We start from the raw sequence: 16,067 nt of genomic DNA on the forward strand, positions 1-16,067 counted from the left end.
ACAAAAGCAAACACAAACTAGTGAGACTATGTCAAACTAAAAAGCTCTGCACAGCAAAGGATACCATCAATAGAATGAAAAGACAACCTAATTGAATGGGAGAAAGTATTTGCAAATTGTACATCTGATAAGGGGCTAATATCCGAAATATATAAAGAACTCATTCAACTTAATAACAACAACAAAAAAAAATAACCAAACAATGTCACTGAAATATGGGCTGAAGATCTGAATAGACATTTTTCTGAAGAAGACCAACGAGTACATGAAAAGGTGATCTACATCATTAATCATCAGGGAAATGCAAATCAAAACCACCATGAAGTATCACCTCACACCTGTTAGAATGACTGCTATCAAAAATACTAGAAATAACAAGTATTGGGAAGGATGTGGAGAAAAGGGAATCTTCATACCTTATTTGTGGGGATACAAACTCATGCAGCCACTATAGAAAACAGTTTGAAGTTTCCTCAAAAAAATTACAAATGGAACTACTCTATGATCCAGCAATTCCACCTCTGGGTATCCATCCAAAGAAAATGAAAACACTAACTTGAGAAGATGTCTGCACCACCACTCTCACTGCAGCATTATTTATAATAACCAAGATGTGGAAACAACCTAAGTGTCCAATGAGGGATGAATAAAGAAAATGTGGTACGTATACACAATGGAATATTACTTAGTCATAAAAAGGCATGAGATCGGGGCGCCTGGGTGGCTCAGTAGGTTAAACCGCTGCCTTCGGCTCGGGTCATGATCTCAGGGTCCTGGGATTGAGCCCCGCGTCGAGCTCTCTGCTCAGCAGGGAGCCTGCTTCCCTCTCTCTCTCTCTCTCTCTGCCTGCCTCTCTGCCTACTTGTGATCTCTTTCTGTCAAGTAAATAAATAAAATCTAAAAACTCTGACTGTAATCTGGTTCGGGGTCCAAGTCCCTACTCCTGGGTCGGACCTGGACCCAAGCTTAAAAAAAAAAAAAAAAAAAAAAGGCATGAGATCTTGTCATTTGTGACAACGTGGATGCACCTTGGGGACATTATGCTAGGTGGAATAAGTCAGAGAAAAATACTGCTCTCTCTTATATGTAAAATCTAGAAGTAAACAATCAAACAAATTCAATCAAAGTCTCAGAGACAGAGGACAGGCATGTAGTTGCCAGAGGCAGACTGTGTACGTGGAAGGGGAATGGAAGAAATAGGTGAACTGTTTTTGCTTTGGTTTTCAATAAGTTGAATTTTAAAAAATAAATAAAAAGCCTAAAAAATAAGAAGAAAGCTTCTGTGCAGTCGAGGAAAAAAGCCAATGAAAGGAAAAGGCAATCTATGAAATGGGACAAAATACTGGCAAACCATATATCTAGAAGGTGTTAACATGTGAAATGTACACACATAACACAACAACACAGAAACTAGTTCAGTTTTAAAAACAGGCAAAGGACCTGAACACACATTTTTCTAAAGAAGATGTACACATGGCCAAGAGGTACATGAGAAGGGGCTCAATATCACTGCACATTCTCTATGGTATCATGAAAAGAAATGAGAGTGACGATAAAGGGTTCTATCAAAATCGAGACCGAGCCATGCATGGCTCCCTGTGGCTGCTCCCTCCATTTCCCATCCTCCACTGAACGAGCACTCAAGAGCACATCCACTGGTCAAATTCTGTCCACTAAGTGATTTTGTGCCTCTCCTGAATTACAAAGATCCTTGTGCTCTATGGCCCCTCTGTAAGTCCAACTACATGCCTCTTCACCAGGCCTCCTTGTCCTTCCTTGAACCCCTTCCAGGCTCCTGATCAACCAGGGGAGAGATTCCCCATATCCCATGAGTACATGCATATCTTTACCTTGTGCCACTATGAGATGGGTCTGGACCAGGAATACATTTGTTACCTGACATCCTAATGGGAGGGGCATGATGGCACTTTGAATATCAGTATCAGTTTGGACCATATGCAACTGCTCATGAAAATCTGGCTAATTCTCTTTTCCAAGGTGTGGTTATCCAAGTAGAATATCTCAGGTTCTTTCAGAGACAGACCGGAAGGAACCTTGCTGTGTGGCCTTCACTGTGGCATTGCAGAGTTCTTCCTTGTGGGGCTCAGTCTCCTCTTTAGTCAATGGATTCTGGGTCTGAAAACTGGTTCAGGTATGGAAAATGGGCAGAGGATATGATTTACCATAGTCTTCCATGAATACATCCTTTTTTTGAGTTACAGTTCATATAACATGAAATTTACTATTTCAAAGTAAACAATTCAGGGTCGCCTGGGTGGCTTATTTGGTTAAGCGTCTTCCTTCAGCTCAGGTCATGATCCCCCAGTCCTGGAATCAAGCTCTGCATTGGGCTCCCTGCTCAGCAGGGGAGTCTCCTTCTCCCTTTCCCCATACCCCTCCCCTCACTTGTGCTCTCTCTCTCTCACTCACTCTCTCTTTCAAATAAATAAAGTATTTTTTTAAAGTACACAATTCAGTGGTTTTTAGTATATGCACAAGGTTATGTAACCATGAGCACTCTCTACTCTAGCACATTTTCATCACCCCAGAAGGAAACCTGTCCCTCTTAGCAGTCAGGCTCAATTCATCTCTTACAACAACATTCACATACACTCTCCAGCAGCTGTTAATCTACTTGTCTCTGCATTTGCCAGAATACTGGACATTTCATACAAATGGAATCATACATATATACCTTTCAAGACTGCCCTCTCTCACTCCGCAAGTGTTTCTGAGATTCATCCATGTTGTAGCAAGTGTCCGTATATCATTCCTTTGGATGGCTGAGTAATATTCCACTGAATGGCTGTGCTAAATTTGTCTATCCATTCATCAGCTGATGGACATTTGGCTATGAATCCATTCTCAACATTTTGATCATGTTAAATAGTGCCCATCTATTTTGCCCCTAGGAACACCTTATTCTGCAGACCATCTCCATTCCCTGTGTCTCTGAAAACTAGAACACTCACCCCTTCCCCACCTCGTTCTGACCTTACAGCCAATTGTGGTAGTTATGGTAACATCACCCACTTTGAAGAAGGACGTGATGTACCATTGGCCTTTGCTATTCCAGGGTCCTCATCTGCACTGCTCCTGGAGGGCCCGCTATATGACAGTGTTCCCTAGCTTCAGCCTGGCCTGCAGAGGACAGCCACCACCAAGCTTCTCAAGAATGTTAGTGCTCCCCTCACCAGGAATGCCTTATCGCCTTGGAGAGTGTCCTCCAGCCTTACAAGGAGATGCTGGGTTTTCCAGTTTCACAGAGCAGACCAATTCTTAGAGGCTACTTCTCTGAGCTTTTTGATCCTTCCTCCACAGTCTGCCTCAAAAGTTCTACATTGTTTCTCCATCACTGCTCTCTTTAAAAGTGGGTCATTATTTCTTTTCTTTTCAAGTTTCCAAGAGCCAACCCAGAGGGAATCATCCTAGGACATGTTCCACAATGTTATACTCTGGGCTATGGCTGAATGCCCTAATATCAACAAATCTCTCTTTCCCAGCTTATTTTGCTGTCCACCTTAGTCCAGCACCCTCAGGATCAACTCCCAGGCACACTTCCATTCCTGCTAGTACACATTAGGTAGGTTCAAGACCTCCTTTGGTATATAATTCCTCTCCTCCCTGAGCATGTCAACAACAGTCAGGGTCCAAGGGAAGGGCTGGGGCCCTGACACTTGGGATAGAGATGTTTGAACTTGAGGGCTTTGAGCCCCCAGATTCCCCTGAACGCAGGGTTCTCTAGGGTTTCACTCCCTTTTGTTGAACATAGAGCCCTCATCCATTGCTTGAAGACTGCACAGTCCTCACATGAAGCAAGTTCCTTTTAAGACCACAGTGACTCTCCTTGGGGACTAGTTCTACCTCCCCTCCTGGCTCCAGACCAATAACTAGAGCCTTGTGGCAGGCAATACAAACCAATTGGGATGACTCATCAGAAGGGGACTTTATTAGTAGGACATTGGGCAGTAAGGCTGCAGAACCAAACTTGGAAAATACCCAGGAACCAAGGGGGCATTGGAGCAGGAACTACGTTCAAATCCAGAATGGCCAGTTGGGGTGCTGCTGCTTCTGGAGAAGCCCACTGCCCTCTGGGCATAAATTCTGGCCATTCCTTTGTGATCTCACCTCTCACTGTGAGTCCAAGTCCATGCAGGACCATCTTGGTGCCTGAACCCGGGTGACTGGCCTGTACCCTGCTGGGTAGGTGGAGAAGTGAGGAAGGATGGTGTTGTTATCTTGGCTTTCAGAAGTCACCTCCCCCCAGATTCCCACCATAGGGGATTCTCTGCAAACACAGGAGGAGTTTTAGGTCATGGTCAGGTAAAGATAAATGTGCCTTACCTGCTGCGTGAGAAGGACATGGGTAGGGATCTGGGCTCTTCCCTCAGGTCTTTTGTCAGGGCACACACATATTGGCAATGCCAATATTTTAGATTATGGCCCTTAGGGAAATTTTCTATTCAGTGAGACCATCCCAGACTTCCTCCAGAGGAGTGAAGCCTTATTGTTGCAATGTGGGAATCTAGCCAGTAGGTGCATAGGGATGTGGCAAGATGCCAAATGCTTCTCAGCACCCTTGGAATCACCCCATAGTGGGGAATGGAGTTGGGGGAGGGGTACTTCTTACCCTGTTTGAACTTGAGGCTGGTCCTGCCACAAGGCCTGCTATTGGGTTGGGATGTATGTAGAGCAGACACAGACTATACCCAGGGGCTTCCTTCAGCCCCTCACTGAAGGGGGGAATCCAAGAACACTTCCATGTGGGGCTTCCAGATGTGTACCTCTTCAATTCTGGTTACAGATGAAGTCAGCCAGGTATCAACATGTGCGACAGGATAAGCTGCAGACTGGAGCTCTATATTGGGTCAATACATACCTCTCTGCAGGTCAGCAAAATGAGGCACAGGTTAGGCAAAATGGTCTAACAGAATAAACAGTTCTAAGCTAAGGCACAATCAATTCTGAAGTGAGAAGATCATCCCAACCCACAGCAGACTCATCACACCCTCACTCCTGAGTATTCCTCAGTTGGTTTTACTGAGCAGGGCACACGTCCCCAAAATGTGTGGACTCAGTCTAGGCTATATGGTCACTGTAACCAATCACTTGGCTCTGAGCTTCCTGGCATCCATGGCAATGATAGAAACTCGGTTACTTGTGTCACTGAGTTAATCAGAAAAGACAAACTTTGTAGGTGTGTGTATCAGTTTGCTTGGGCTGCCATAACAAAATGTCACACACCGAGTGGCTTAGATAATAGAAATTTATTATCTTACAGTTCTTGAGGTTGGAAGTTGAAGATCAAGGTGCCAGCAGGATTGGTTTCTTCTGAGGCTTCTTTCTTTAGCGTGTAGATTATTGCCTTCTCCCTGAATCTTCACATGGTCTTTCCTCTGTGCCTATCTGTGTCCTCATCTCCTCTTCTTATAAGGAAACCAGTTAAATGTGATTAGAGCCTACCCTAATGGCTTGTGTTACCTTAATTACCTCTTTAAAGTGTTATCTCCAAATACAATCACATTTTGGGTACTGAGGGTTAACATTTCAACATATGAATTTTAGGGGGCATACATTTCACCCCATAAAAGTGTAAGACTAAATTGTGTTCTTATATAAGGAATATTGATGGGCAGTTTTTCTCATGTCTTCCTTTTTTGGCTCTACCCCATTTACTTCAGTAGACTACCCACTTTACCCTTCTTGGACAATGATTCATGCTTTGATAGCATCTTTCCCTTCTTTCTGCACAACCTCACTACCTAGTCATGGTCAAATGCAATGTGGAGATTTTATTCTTAGTAGGTTGTGAGGGGCTGATAGCCATTAATGAGTTCTCCCTTTTGTGTAGGATGGGAAAGAAGTAGCATTCTAGAGAATGTGGATTTAGGTCCAGAGATACGTTGGACTAAGGAGGCAAAAAATGTCTCCTAGTCACCCCTCACCTCCCTGCCCTTGTTGACTGCCTATCTCACAACAAAACAGAATGGGGAGTCACGGTCCAGCTGCACCATAATTGCCTGGGTGGTCTTAGGATGGTCTTTAATAGTTTTGAAGATCCTTTTATTTTTTCATCTGCAGAGTGAACATTCCCTCCATATCTACCTTACCTCATTCTCATAAGGTGTATGTAACAGTTTCAGTATGTTGTAAAGTGATATGTCAGTACTCATGACACACATGCACATTAGACTGGCTGCTGGTTAGCTATGACAATTTCTGTAATAACTTGCTCCTTCATCCTGGGGTGGACTCTGTGGTCCCTGCTTAGTTTGGGGCTGCATCCACTGCAATTTAGTGAAGGAGCATCTGTACTGGGGAGTCCTCAAGATACCACCAAGCTTCAGCATTGCAGGCTTTGCTGGGGAAGTGTCAGTAGGATGGTGGTGCTGCCTTGTATCTCAGAGGAACACTAGATGCTTTCCATGCAATGTCCTCATTGTACAACTGAGAAATTTGTGCTCTGGAGAAGCTCAAAGCAGCTCCAAGTTCTCATGACAAGTCGTCAAGAAAATGGGAATAAGAGTGTGTCTTCTTTCTCCCTCCAGAGCCTCAGGTTCCCTCCCCATCACATTGAGAAAGAAAATATGACTTCTACACTGTATAGCTCTTTGTAGAGGATAAATATAAATTTTAAATGTATAACTGCATTTAAAAATCCAAACAAGCCATTTTACAGTTGAGGACTCTGAGCCCGTTTGAGTCATGTTGAACTTGACAATCCATGACATGCAACATGGCCTCATGCCATGATCCCCTCTGAAGAGTGCCATAGATAGGCTCCTTCGTGGAATTTCCTTGCATGTGTCATGAGTGCCCTTAACACTTGCCATAATGAAGGGGACTGATGGTGGAACCACTGGGCTTAGAGAAGGAAAACTGGTGGCCAGACAACTGCCTGATGCCTGATGCCTATTTTGTGGGAGTCACACATATGCAATGAACATTTGCTTGTTTAATGAACATGTTTTGGGCATCTACTAAGGCAGTTGCTGGGGCTGGGGAGCTGAGAGTTGGGCGGAGCAAGTAGAACAAGGTAGAGAAAGAAGACCAAGTCCTCCAGACAGCAAGGCAACAAGAGAAGGAAAGGGGATTCGCTTTTGGGACCCTGCAGGGAGCTGGAGGAGGAAGCTGCAGAGACTACCCCTGGCCTCCACATAGCAGATTCCTGGTAACTCAGGGCCAGTATGGATAGACTTGGCTTACTCTCTGGTGTCTCTCTCTGAGCCTTTTATCATGTGGCTCCTATGGGCCTTGCAGAGGCCATTGGGGTCCATGAATGTTCTCTAGGACCACAGAGGAAAGCAGATACAGCAGAAGCAGGAACTGTCCTTCCTCCACTTGAAGTTAAGATGGGATATTGTTATCATGGGGTGATGATGGTAGTGGAAACAATGATGACGTTGACGGTGATGGTGGTGGTAATGATGATGATGGTGATGGTGGGTAATGATGGTGATGGTGATAGTGATGATGATGGTAGTCATGGTGGTGGTGGTGGTGATGGTGATAATGATGGTGATGATGATGATGCTCGTAGTGATCACAGTGGTGATGATGATGGATGGTGGTGATGATGATGGTGATGATGATGATGCAGAAATTCACGGACTTGGTTAAGACCATCACCTAACACCTTACCTGACACTCACCTGTTAATTTAAGATGTTACTATTAAAATTTTACACTTTGACTCCCCAGGTTTTGCTCCTGGTAAAGGAGAGCTGTCCCAGGGTGGTAGAGTTATCTTAAGCTTTAGCAGTTGCTTATCCCTCAGTGTGGCTGGGCTCAGAATCTTTTATGAAGATATGCTTTTCTGGGGAAGTTGGCAAAGAGTGGGACTTCACAGGAAAAAGAAGAGAATGGACTGCAGAAAGCTTCTGTGCACTGTGGGTCCCACTCTTTTACCTCACTCCTTTACCACCCCATTCTTCACCCCTGCCTGGCCCTGAACACCTCAAGCAAGGCACCAGTGTGCCAAGCAGAAGCTTCTGGAATGCTTGACCTGCACAGGCCATTCCAGATTGACTTTGCAAGGCCAGGCAGAGGCACAAGCTAGCTATCCCTAGCTATCTGCTCTTATGGAGACTCTGCATTTTTAAATTTATTTTTATTTTGTAAAAGATGTATTATTTATTCATTTGAAAGGCAGAGAGAGCAAGCAAGGGAGAGCATGAGCAGGAGGGAGGGTCAGAGGGAGAGGGAGAAGCAGACTCTGTGCTGAGCAGGGAGCCCAATGTGGGGCTCAATCCCAGGACTCCAGGATCATGACCTGAGCCAAAGGCAGACACTCAACTGACTGAACCACCCAGGTACCCCTGCAGCTCTTTTTAATTAGTTAAAAATTAGAACTCAAATTTTTAAAAATTGTTTTTCTAGCCTGTCTAGAAAAACTGGAATATTTGGTGGAAAAACTGGAAAATTTGATGTTCACGTAGGCAGCCATCAGCAGAAGCCTCAGAATGCCTGGCTGAGCCTAATCTGCTCCTAGATTCAGTAGTAAAATATGCGATATTTTTAAATTTTATGCCATTGCTTTGGAGTGGTTTGTTATGCAGCAAAAGATAACCAGTACAACAACCGAAACTGTCTGAACCACCCTTCCCCATCTCGTGGCAGGTCAGGGACGATCCTTCAATTTGCCCCACGCATGTTGGGGTCCACAGAATTCTAGACCAGGAAAAGCAATCATAGCTGTCCGCTCTGTGATCTACTAGCCAGGACAGAAGGAAATTAGGACATGCAGTGTCCACCCAGAGTCCCAGGCTGCTGGGAGGCCTCTGTTGGGTGTATGGTTTCTGACCTCCTATGTGAGGTATTTGATACCAAGAAACCAAGGAAAACCTGCAACCTCCTTTCTCCCCACCCCAAGTTTGCATTGCCAGCTCTAAGCTGTGTTGCCATATTTGATCTTGTTCCAATGGCTGACATTCCGAGCTCTGATTTGTCCTCCAACAGTACCATGCCCTGCAACCCAAGGTGTTTGAAGTTTCCTGGCCCTCAATTGGTCTCGCAAGGACTTGGTCCAATGGTGCCTCAATCAGCTTTGCTATTCTGCCCCCTGGTGGAAGGTCTTGTGTGGCCGACCCACCACCTGAATGGCTGTGGTTCTGAAATCCGGCATTCTCCTCCCTTCTCCAGTCCCACATGGGGGCTCTATGGTTGGGATGCTGAACCCAACAGGTCTAACTTGGATGCCAGTGCTTCTTTGCCTATGATTCTGGCCAATTCTGTACCCGCTGTGACCCCCTAGAGGGGGCCTCCTGGGTCTGACATATCAAAGTGGAGTCCTCTGTTCATTCAGTGAGACAGAGCTCAGAGAATGCCAAGAGGCAGGCACCAGGGTATGGCTTTCCCTATTTCCTTTAACCACTGGTGTGCCAGTACCACTTAGACCCAGGCCGTACTGTCCTGCCTTCTGCATGAAGGTAGGGCTCTCTAACCCTGAACTCCATCCCATGCTCAGGACCAGGGCCACCCAAGTAGCCTGGGGCCCAACTGGCAGAGGGTCCACCTACACCCACACCCTGCCTCAGGGTCCTATGTCTCACCTCTCACTGCTCCTTCTGGGCAGAGGTTGTGCCCTGTGGTGACAGACAACTTCAACCCTTAGGTTCAATGGGGCCCTGAGATGTGGGTTTTTCTCTATTCTGCTTTAAAAACAGTAAAAGCAAAATGGCATCCTTCCAAAGAAAAGAGGAATTTTCAGGCTGTTCCATGTTCTTCTCCCTCACAGGAGGTGTGCTGCTTTTTCTGGGAGGGGTCACACAGAACTCGGAGTATCTGCCCTCATGCAATGGATAAGCCATACTTTCAAGCCAGCTGTTTGCATGAGAAGATCAACTCAGGTCCTGGGAGGTTCAAAGGGAGTCCAGCCTCTCTGGTAGGAATGTGTCCAAAGAGCTGTGAGCACAACTACACATCCTTAAGGGAAGCTTCTTGCGTATGTTTCTAATCTCTAGCAGTCATGAACCCACACCTTGTGCTTCCAAAACTGCTTCTGAGAAAGCCCTCAGACCAAGAGCTGGCTGTCAGAGAAGCAAGAACCTTACTAGCCCCTGGCAGAACTTCTTGCCACTAACATCCACTCCTCTTCCAGAAAAAGTCTAAGGCCTTATGAAATTGGGTACCCAGTAAGGCTGGGTTAACAATTGATTTCCAATTGGTATTTCATATAACACCACAGAACTTTGATTCTCAGGCTGGGGCATGCAGTCCTGAGCTGGGCATTCTCCCCAAAGGCAGGACCCCGGTTTGCATGTGCTCTCTAAATGTGGCTTCCATGGTCCCTAAGCCACCAGGGCTGGACTCCCAGACCATGTGCCCACATAACACATAACACCAAGCAGTGGGAACCATGATGAATGAAGGATGCTCTTGGCTTTCATCTGGGGTGATAGTTTTAATCATTAGGAGTAGCTGAATAGTTCCTCTAGATGCAAAATCTTGGTTGTGACCCCAGAATGTAGCCCAGCTGGGGAAAACAATGAAGGTGGAGGTCAGCTTCACATGGGTCACAGAGCCTGCAGGTGATGGAGGGTAGGAACCTTTTCCTACAGCTTGTTCATCATTGGTTGGATTATGTGCAGAGCCTTCTCATACCTCTTGGCTCCTCTAGCAAATAGATGCTCAGTTTAGGCTCAGCTGGACCCAACTCTCTGCACATACATGCCTCTGTTCAATTTACCACCATGGTGGGAGGCAGGTAACGATAGAGATGGGAAAGCTGAGGCTCAGAGAGGGAAGTGGTGCTGCAGGGACTTGATTCCAAAGCCAACACCCTTGACTGTGCTGCTCTCTGCCTCCCTGTCATGTTGGGCCACTGGCCCTCCAACAGAATATGCTGTCACTGTCTCCAAATAGCCTGGGAGAGACTGTAGCCCAGAAAGTAAGTGACTTGCCAAGATGACAGGGACTATTAGTAATGGATCAGGAGGCACCAGCTGTTCCTTGGCCCCATGCTTGGTTCTCTGCCCCTACTCAAAACATATTTAAAACATATCCACAAATTCTTTGCTAGTCTTCCCATTAGACTGCAGAGCCTGGATCCCCTCTCCTTGAGTGTAAACTGCTTAGCAACCGGCTGCTAACAAATGGAATGTAGCATGAGGAACTGTGTATGATTCTGGAGACAAGGTCATAAAAAGCAATGTGGCTCCCTCCTTGCTTAGTCTCTCTTGGATCACTCACTTTGGTGGAAGCCAGCTGCCATGTCAGGAAGACCCTTGACAGCCCCATGGAGAAATATACTCAGCTAAGGCCTCCAGTCAACAATCACATGAGTAACCTTGGCAGCAGACCCTCCGGCCCCAGTCAAGCCCTCACATGATTGCAACCCTGTTGACATCTTGACCACGTCTTGGAACAAGAACCCCCCAGATTTCTGACCCTGGAAACTGTAGGAGATAATAAAAGTGTGTTGGTTTAAGCAGCCAGGCTTGGCTCAGATTGGCTATGCAGCAATGCAGAACTAATACACCCATTCCATCCCCCTGTTCTTTATTATCTTCTGTCATTATCTGTTTGGTGTCACTCCTACCCCCTCCAGGGAGAGTCTGTTCCATCAAGAAGGGAGAATATGGGATGGCTTTCCTGGTCAACAGCATGCTGCCTGTCAAGTAGTCCTTGGGATATCTACCAAGTAGTCCTTGGGATATCCTCCTTCCTCCTTCCAAAGGACAAAGAGATCCCAAGGCTACTCAAAGCCATAGCCTAGGGCTGTTGCTGATATTTTTCATCCCTGAGGTCATTCTGAATGGCTGCGGTGACAAGAGGAAGCCATGCCTAGGGACGCCATGCTGTTTTCTCAGACTTGCTGCCAGACACACAGGACCCTGCTGTCACAGAGCACATGGAAACACCAGCAGTTTCTGGAAATGCAGGTGACGCGGTGCAGTGTGTGTCCATCCTGGACGGAACTAGAGCAGCAGTAGCCACCACAGCCAGCTCATCATCAGCTGGGGACAGCTGTGACACCCACAGCCCTCTTGGACACCCCCTCCTTGGGTGACTAGCAACGTCTCATTCTGGGAGGAAACCCATGAAGTCACTGACAATGGTTACCTCAGGTGGAGAACAGAAGGGCAGGCGGGAAAGCAAGACACCTTTTTCCTGAACACCTGTTTGTGTCTATTGAGTTTTGTGCTATGCGTGTGTATGTGTGTTGCCCATTCTAAGACAGATCAATTAAATATATCTAGAGTATTATTTTACCAGTTACCAAACTCTGCTTGGTGTGTTCCTTAAGAAGAAGTTTGGGGAGCTTGGCCAATACGTCCTCTTCCTCAAGTGCTGCGCTAGCGAATTAAGGGTCTGAGAAGTGTATGGTAAAGAATCATGCTGAATCTGCTTAAACCCAAAATTTCCAAATTTGTTAAAACACATATAAATTTTTCCATAAACCCTTGGCTTGAAATAGCCTTGGCTATAAATAGGGAGCTGTGTTATGCCACAATGTTCAGGAATGTGCCCCTGACAACATGGTACCAATTACATACGCTTAAACACCAGGGGTGGGGGCCAGACATGTAAGATACTGGGAGATAGGTGGGCTCTGGGATCTTGGATGCATGGAAAGGGTGTGTCCAGAGAGAAAAGCCCTTCAACCTACTCTCTACAGTTTACCCAAGGGCAGGACTGTCACTCCAATCTCCATTCACTGATGCACTCAACACTCGCTGCATTCATGACCTGGGACTAAATCAGATACACTGTCTGCTCTCAGGAAACTCACCCCTAGAGAGGGGGATGTGCAGAAACCAGCAGTCCAAGACAGTGTAGCACCTGTGGGCTTCGCAAAGCCTCCCCAAGAAAGCAGCCTCTGAACCACACATAGGGGTGAGCTAGAGACAGCTGCGTGAAGAATTGCAGAAGATGTCTCAGCAGCACAGCTGAAAGCAGGCCAGTAGGGCTAGAGCCAGGCGAGAGCCTGCGGTCCCAGCCCACGCCACCTCTTACGTGCTGCTCCGACGGTCCTGAGTGATCTGCATTTCCCAGGCTCCTGTGCCCACTGTCTCCGTGTTAGGTCCTGCTATAGGATCTAACATGAGAGGCAGAGCAGGAGCTCAGCAGGCAGGAGGGAGAAAGTATCTGCTCTGATAGGGTGGCAGTTGCAGCAGCAGGGACTGGGTGATTGTAGACCTCAGTGGCTCTTGCAGAAGGAGCATCTTTATCAGAATTTGCAGTCCTGGGAGGTCTGACTGGATCGGTTGGTAGAGCAGGACTCTTGACCTTAGGATTGTGGGGTTGAGCCCCATGTTGGGTGTAGAGATCACTTTTTAAAGAAAATCTTAAAAAAGGAAAAAAGAATTACAATCCTGAATGAAAAGGTGCCCCATTCTAGATCTAGAGTCAGCAATCTCAGCTTCTCCCATAGCACCAGCTTTTCCCACAGCACCAACCTCTCCCATAGCACCAACTTATCCCAAACTGCCACCTTTTCTCAACACACTGAATGCTACCACAGCAGAATTGGAGCACCAATTTCTCCCAAACTGCCACCTTTCCTCACCACACCAGCTTCTCCCACAGCACCAACTTCTCCCATGGGGAAGCAGAAAGTGCAAACTGAGTTCTAACCCAAAGGTGTTAGTGTTTCTTATCTTTAGGGACCACCCCTTCTTCCTTTAGTTCTCTATCCTTCTTTCTCCCTTTTACTCTTGCATCTTTCCAACACCTCTATAACCAGTTCTCTATATGAACTCCCTCTGTGTGAAATACCTAAAGTGGTTACCTGACTGGACCCACGCAGATTCAGTATTGATTCAAGAAATAAGCTCTCCCAGTTGGGTTTCTGTGGTGGGGTTGTTCACCTGTTTGAGCATGAATGCAGAAATGAGTTCATTGCCAGTGGAAAACGGGCCCCCTAGAGATCTGTGGTATGCGGTGGCATTAGAATTACTCGGTCAGCAGCCATGATTGCTTGGGAGAGAGCACTGCTGAAGATTAGATTTGGAGACAGTTGCCATTGCACTCAACCGTTATGGTAAAACTGATGTCTGTGAAAAATGTAAGTATAGCTTATAATTTCCCTAAAAAGATTACAAAAAGGCAGATGCAGATGAAGAGGAAGAAGAAGAGGAAAAGGAGAATGAGGGAGAGAGGAAGAAGAGAAATGGAAGTAATTGAAAATTAAAATGAAGAATTTACATTCAAAAGATTCCATTAGGAGAGTGAACAGGCAAGCTACAACCGGGAGAAGATATTTGCAACACACAAAAGACTCATATCTAGGATATATAAAGAGCTCCTAGAAATCAATAAGAATATGGCAGACAGCCCAGAACTAAAAAAAAAAAATTGGCTAAAGTTTTGAGTGGACATTTCACAAAAGATAGGTTCTAGTTGCTAATAAACACATGAAGTGCTCAACCTCATTTGTGGTCAAGGAAACACCATCTAAACTATAATACCTCAAAACCACAATGACACACTACTTCTCATGTACTAGAATGGCTATAATAAAAAAGATAAGTATTCCCACTCCTAGGTATAGACCCAAAAGAAATGAAAATAGAAGTTCACACAAAAACTCATTTGTGGCTGTTCATATTAGCATTATTCTTAATAGTCAGAAAGTAGAAAGAACTCAAATGTCCTTCAGCTGGTGAAGGGATAAATGAAAGGTGGGACATCCATACCATGGAGTAGTATTTTACCATTAAAAGGAAGTATTGATGCATGCTATGACATGGGTAAACCTCGAAATCATAGTGCCAGCTGAAAGAAGCCAGCCACAAAAGACTACATGTTATGTAATTTCATGTGTATGAGAAGTCCAGAAGAGGCAAATCTAAAGAGACTAACTGGATTAGTAGTTGCCAGGGGCTGGGCTGAATGGGCTGTCGGGGTGTTAGCTAAAAGATAAGGGGATTCTTCTGAGGATGATGAGAACATTCTAGAATTGATTGTGGTGATGGTTGCACAGCTCTGTGGATATGCTATAAAACCCATTGAATTGTACAGTTCCGATGGATGCATTATATCTCAAAGCTGGCAAAGAATGGAAGGAAAGGAGGCAGGGAGACAGGGAGGGAGGGAAGGAAGAAAGAGCTGCAATGCAATACCATCACTCACCCATCAGAAAGGCTAAAATGGGAAAGACAGAATCCTGACCATTGCTGAGGGCATGGAGAAAGCATAGCTCTCACAACACTGCTTGCGGTGGGCTGGGGGTGGGGGGGGGGTGGAGGGGGGTGTGACTTGATGTAATCACTTTGGAAAACAGGGGTATTACTCAGCTGCGCATTTGCACCTCTTTGGCCAGCATTTCACTCCCAGGAACACAGCCAAGAGAACTGCGTATCCATCTCACCAAGAGACGTATAAGCGGTACTTGGTAATAACCAAGCACCAGAAGCCATCCAAATTCCAGCAGTGGTAGAACAGATCAGTCAGTCTTGTATCTTCACAAAGGGAAGCTTTGGAGCAATGAACACGAGCCATCTACAAGATACACAGCATAGATGAACCTCCTTCACATAGAGTTGAATGAAAGAAGCCAGCCCTAAGTTAGAGAGTAGACGGTATGAATCCATGCATGTAACGTTCAAAGTAGGTGAAATGACTGTATGGTATTAGGATGGGGTGGTGGTTGCTGTGGGTGTGGCAGGCCTTGAAGGGGCACAGGGGGAGTGTCTGGGATACTGTCTGTGTTCTGTTTCTTCCTCTGGGTAGCTGTTGCTCAAATGTGTTCACTTGTGTACTCCCGGCTATGCACTCGTGATTTATGTGCTTTTCTGTATTTGTATTAGAGTGCACAAAGAAGTTTACCAAGTTTTTTTCTTTTTAAATAGGGAAAGGAAAAGGAAACATCTCCAGACATCAAGCAAATGAGAATATGTGCCACAGCAGCTAGTTTTCATTTCTGTAACTAGTCTTGAGACCTGTTGGCAACTAGAATGTTCTGTGCTCAGCAGCTGTTCTGGGCTTCCTTTGTGCCCTGTCTGTACCCACTTGGGTTCTTTACCTGGTGGGCTTGTTCAAAGCTTTATCTGGGAAGGGTCAGTCTCTGGCCTGTTGTTGTGGACCTTCTCGTTGACTCTATGACTGGACAGGGAGTACTAAGA

This window comes from Meles meles, chromosome 6 (genome assembly GCF_922984935.1).
Source record: "Meles meles chromosome 6, mMelMel3.1 paternal haplotype, whole genome shotgun sequence".
Taxonomy (NCBI): domain Eukaryota; kingdom Metazoa; phylum Chordata; class Mammalia; order Carnivora; family Mustelidae; genus Meles; species Meles meles.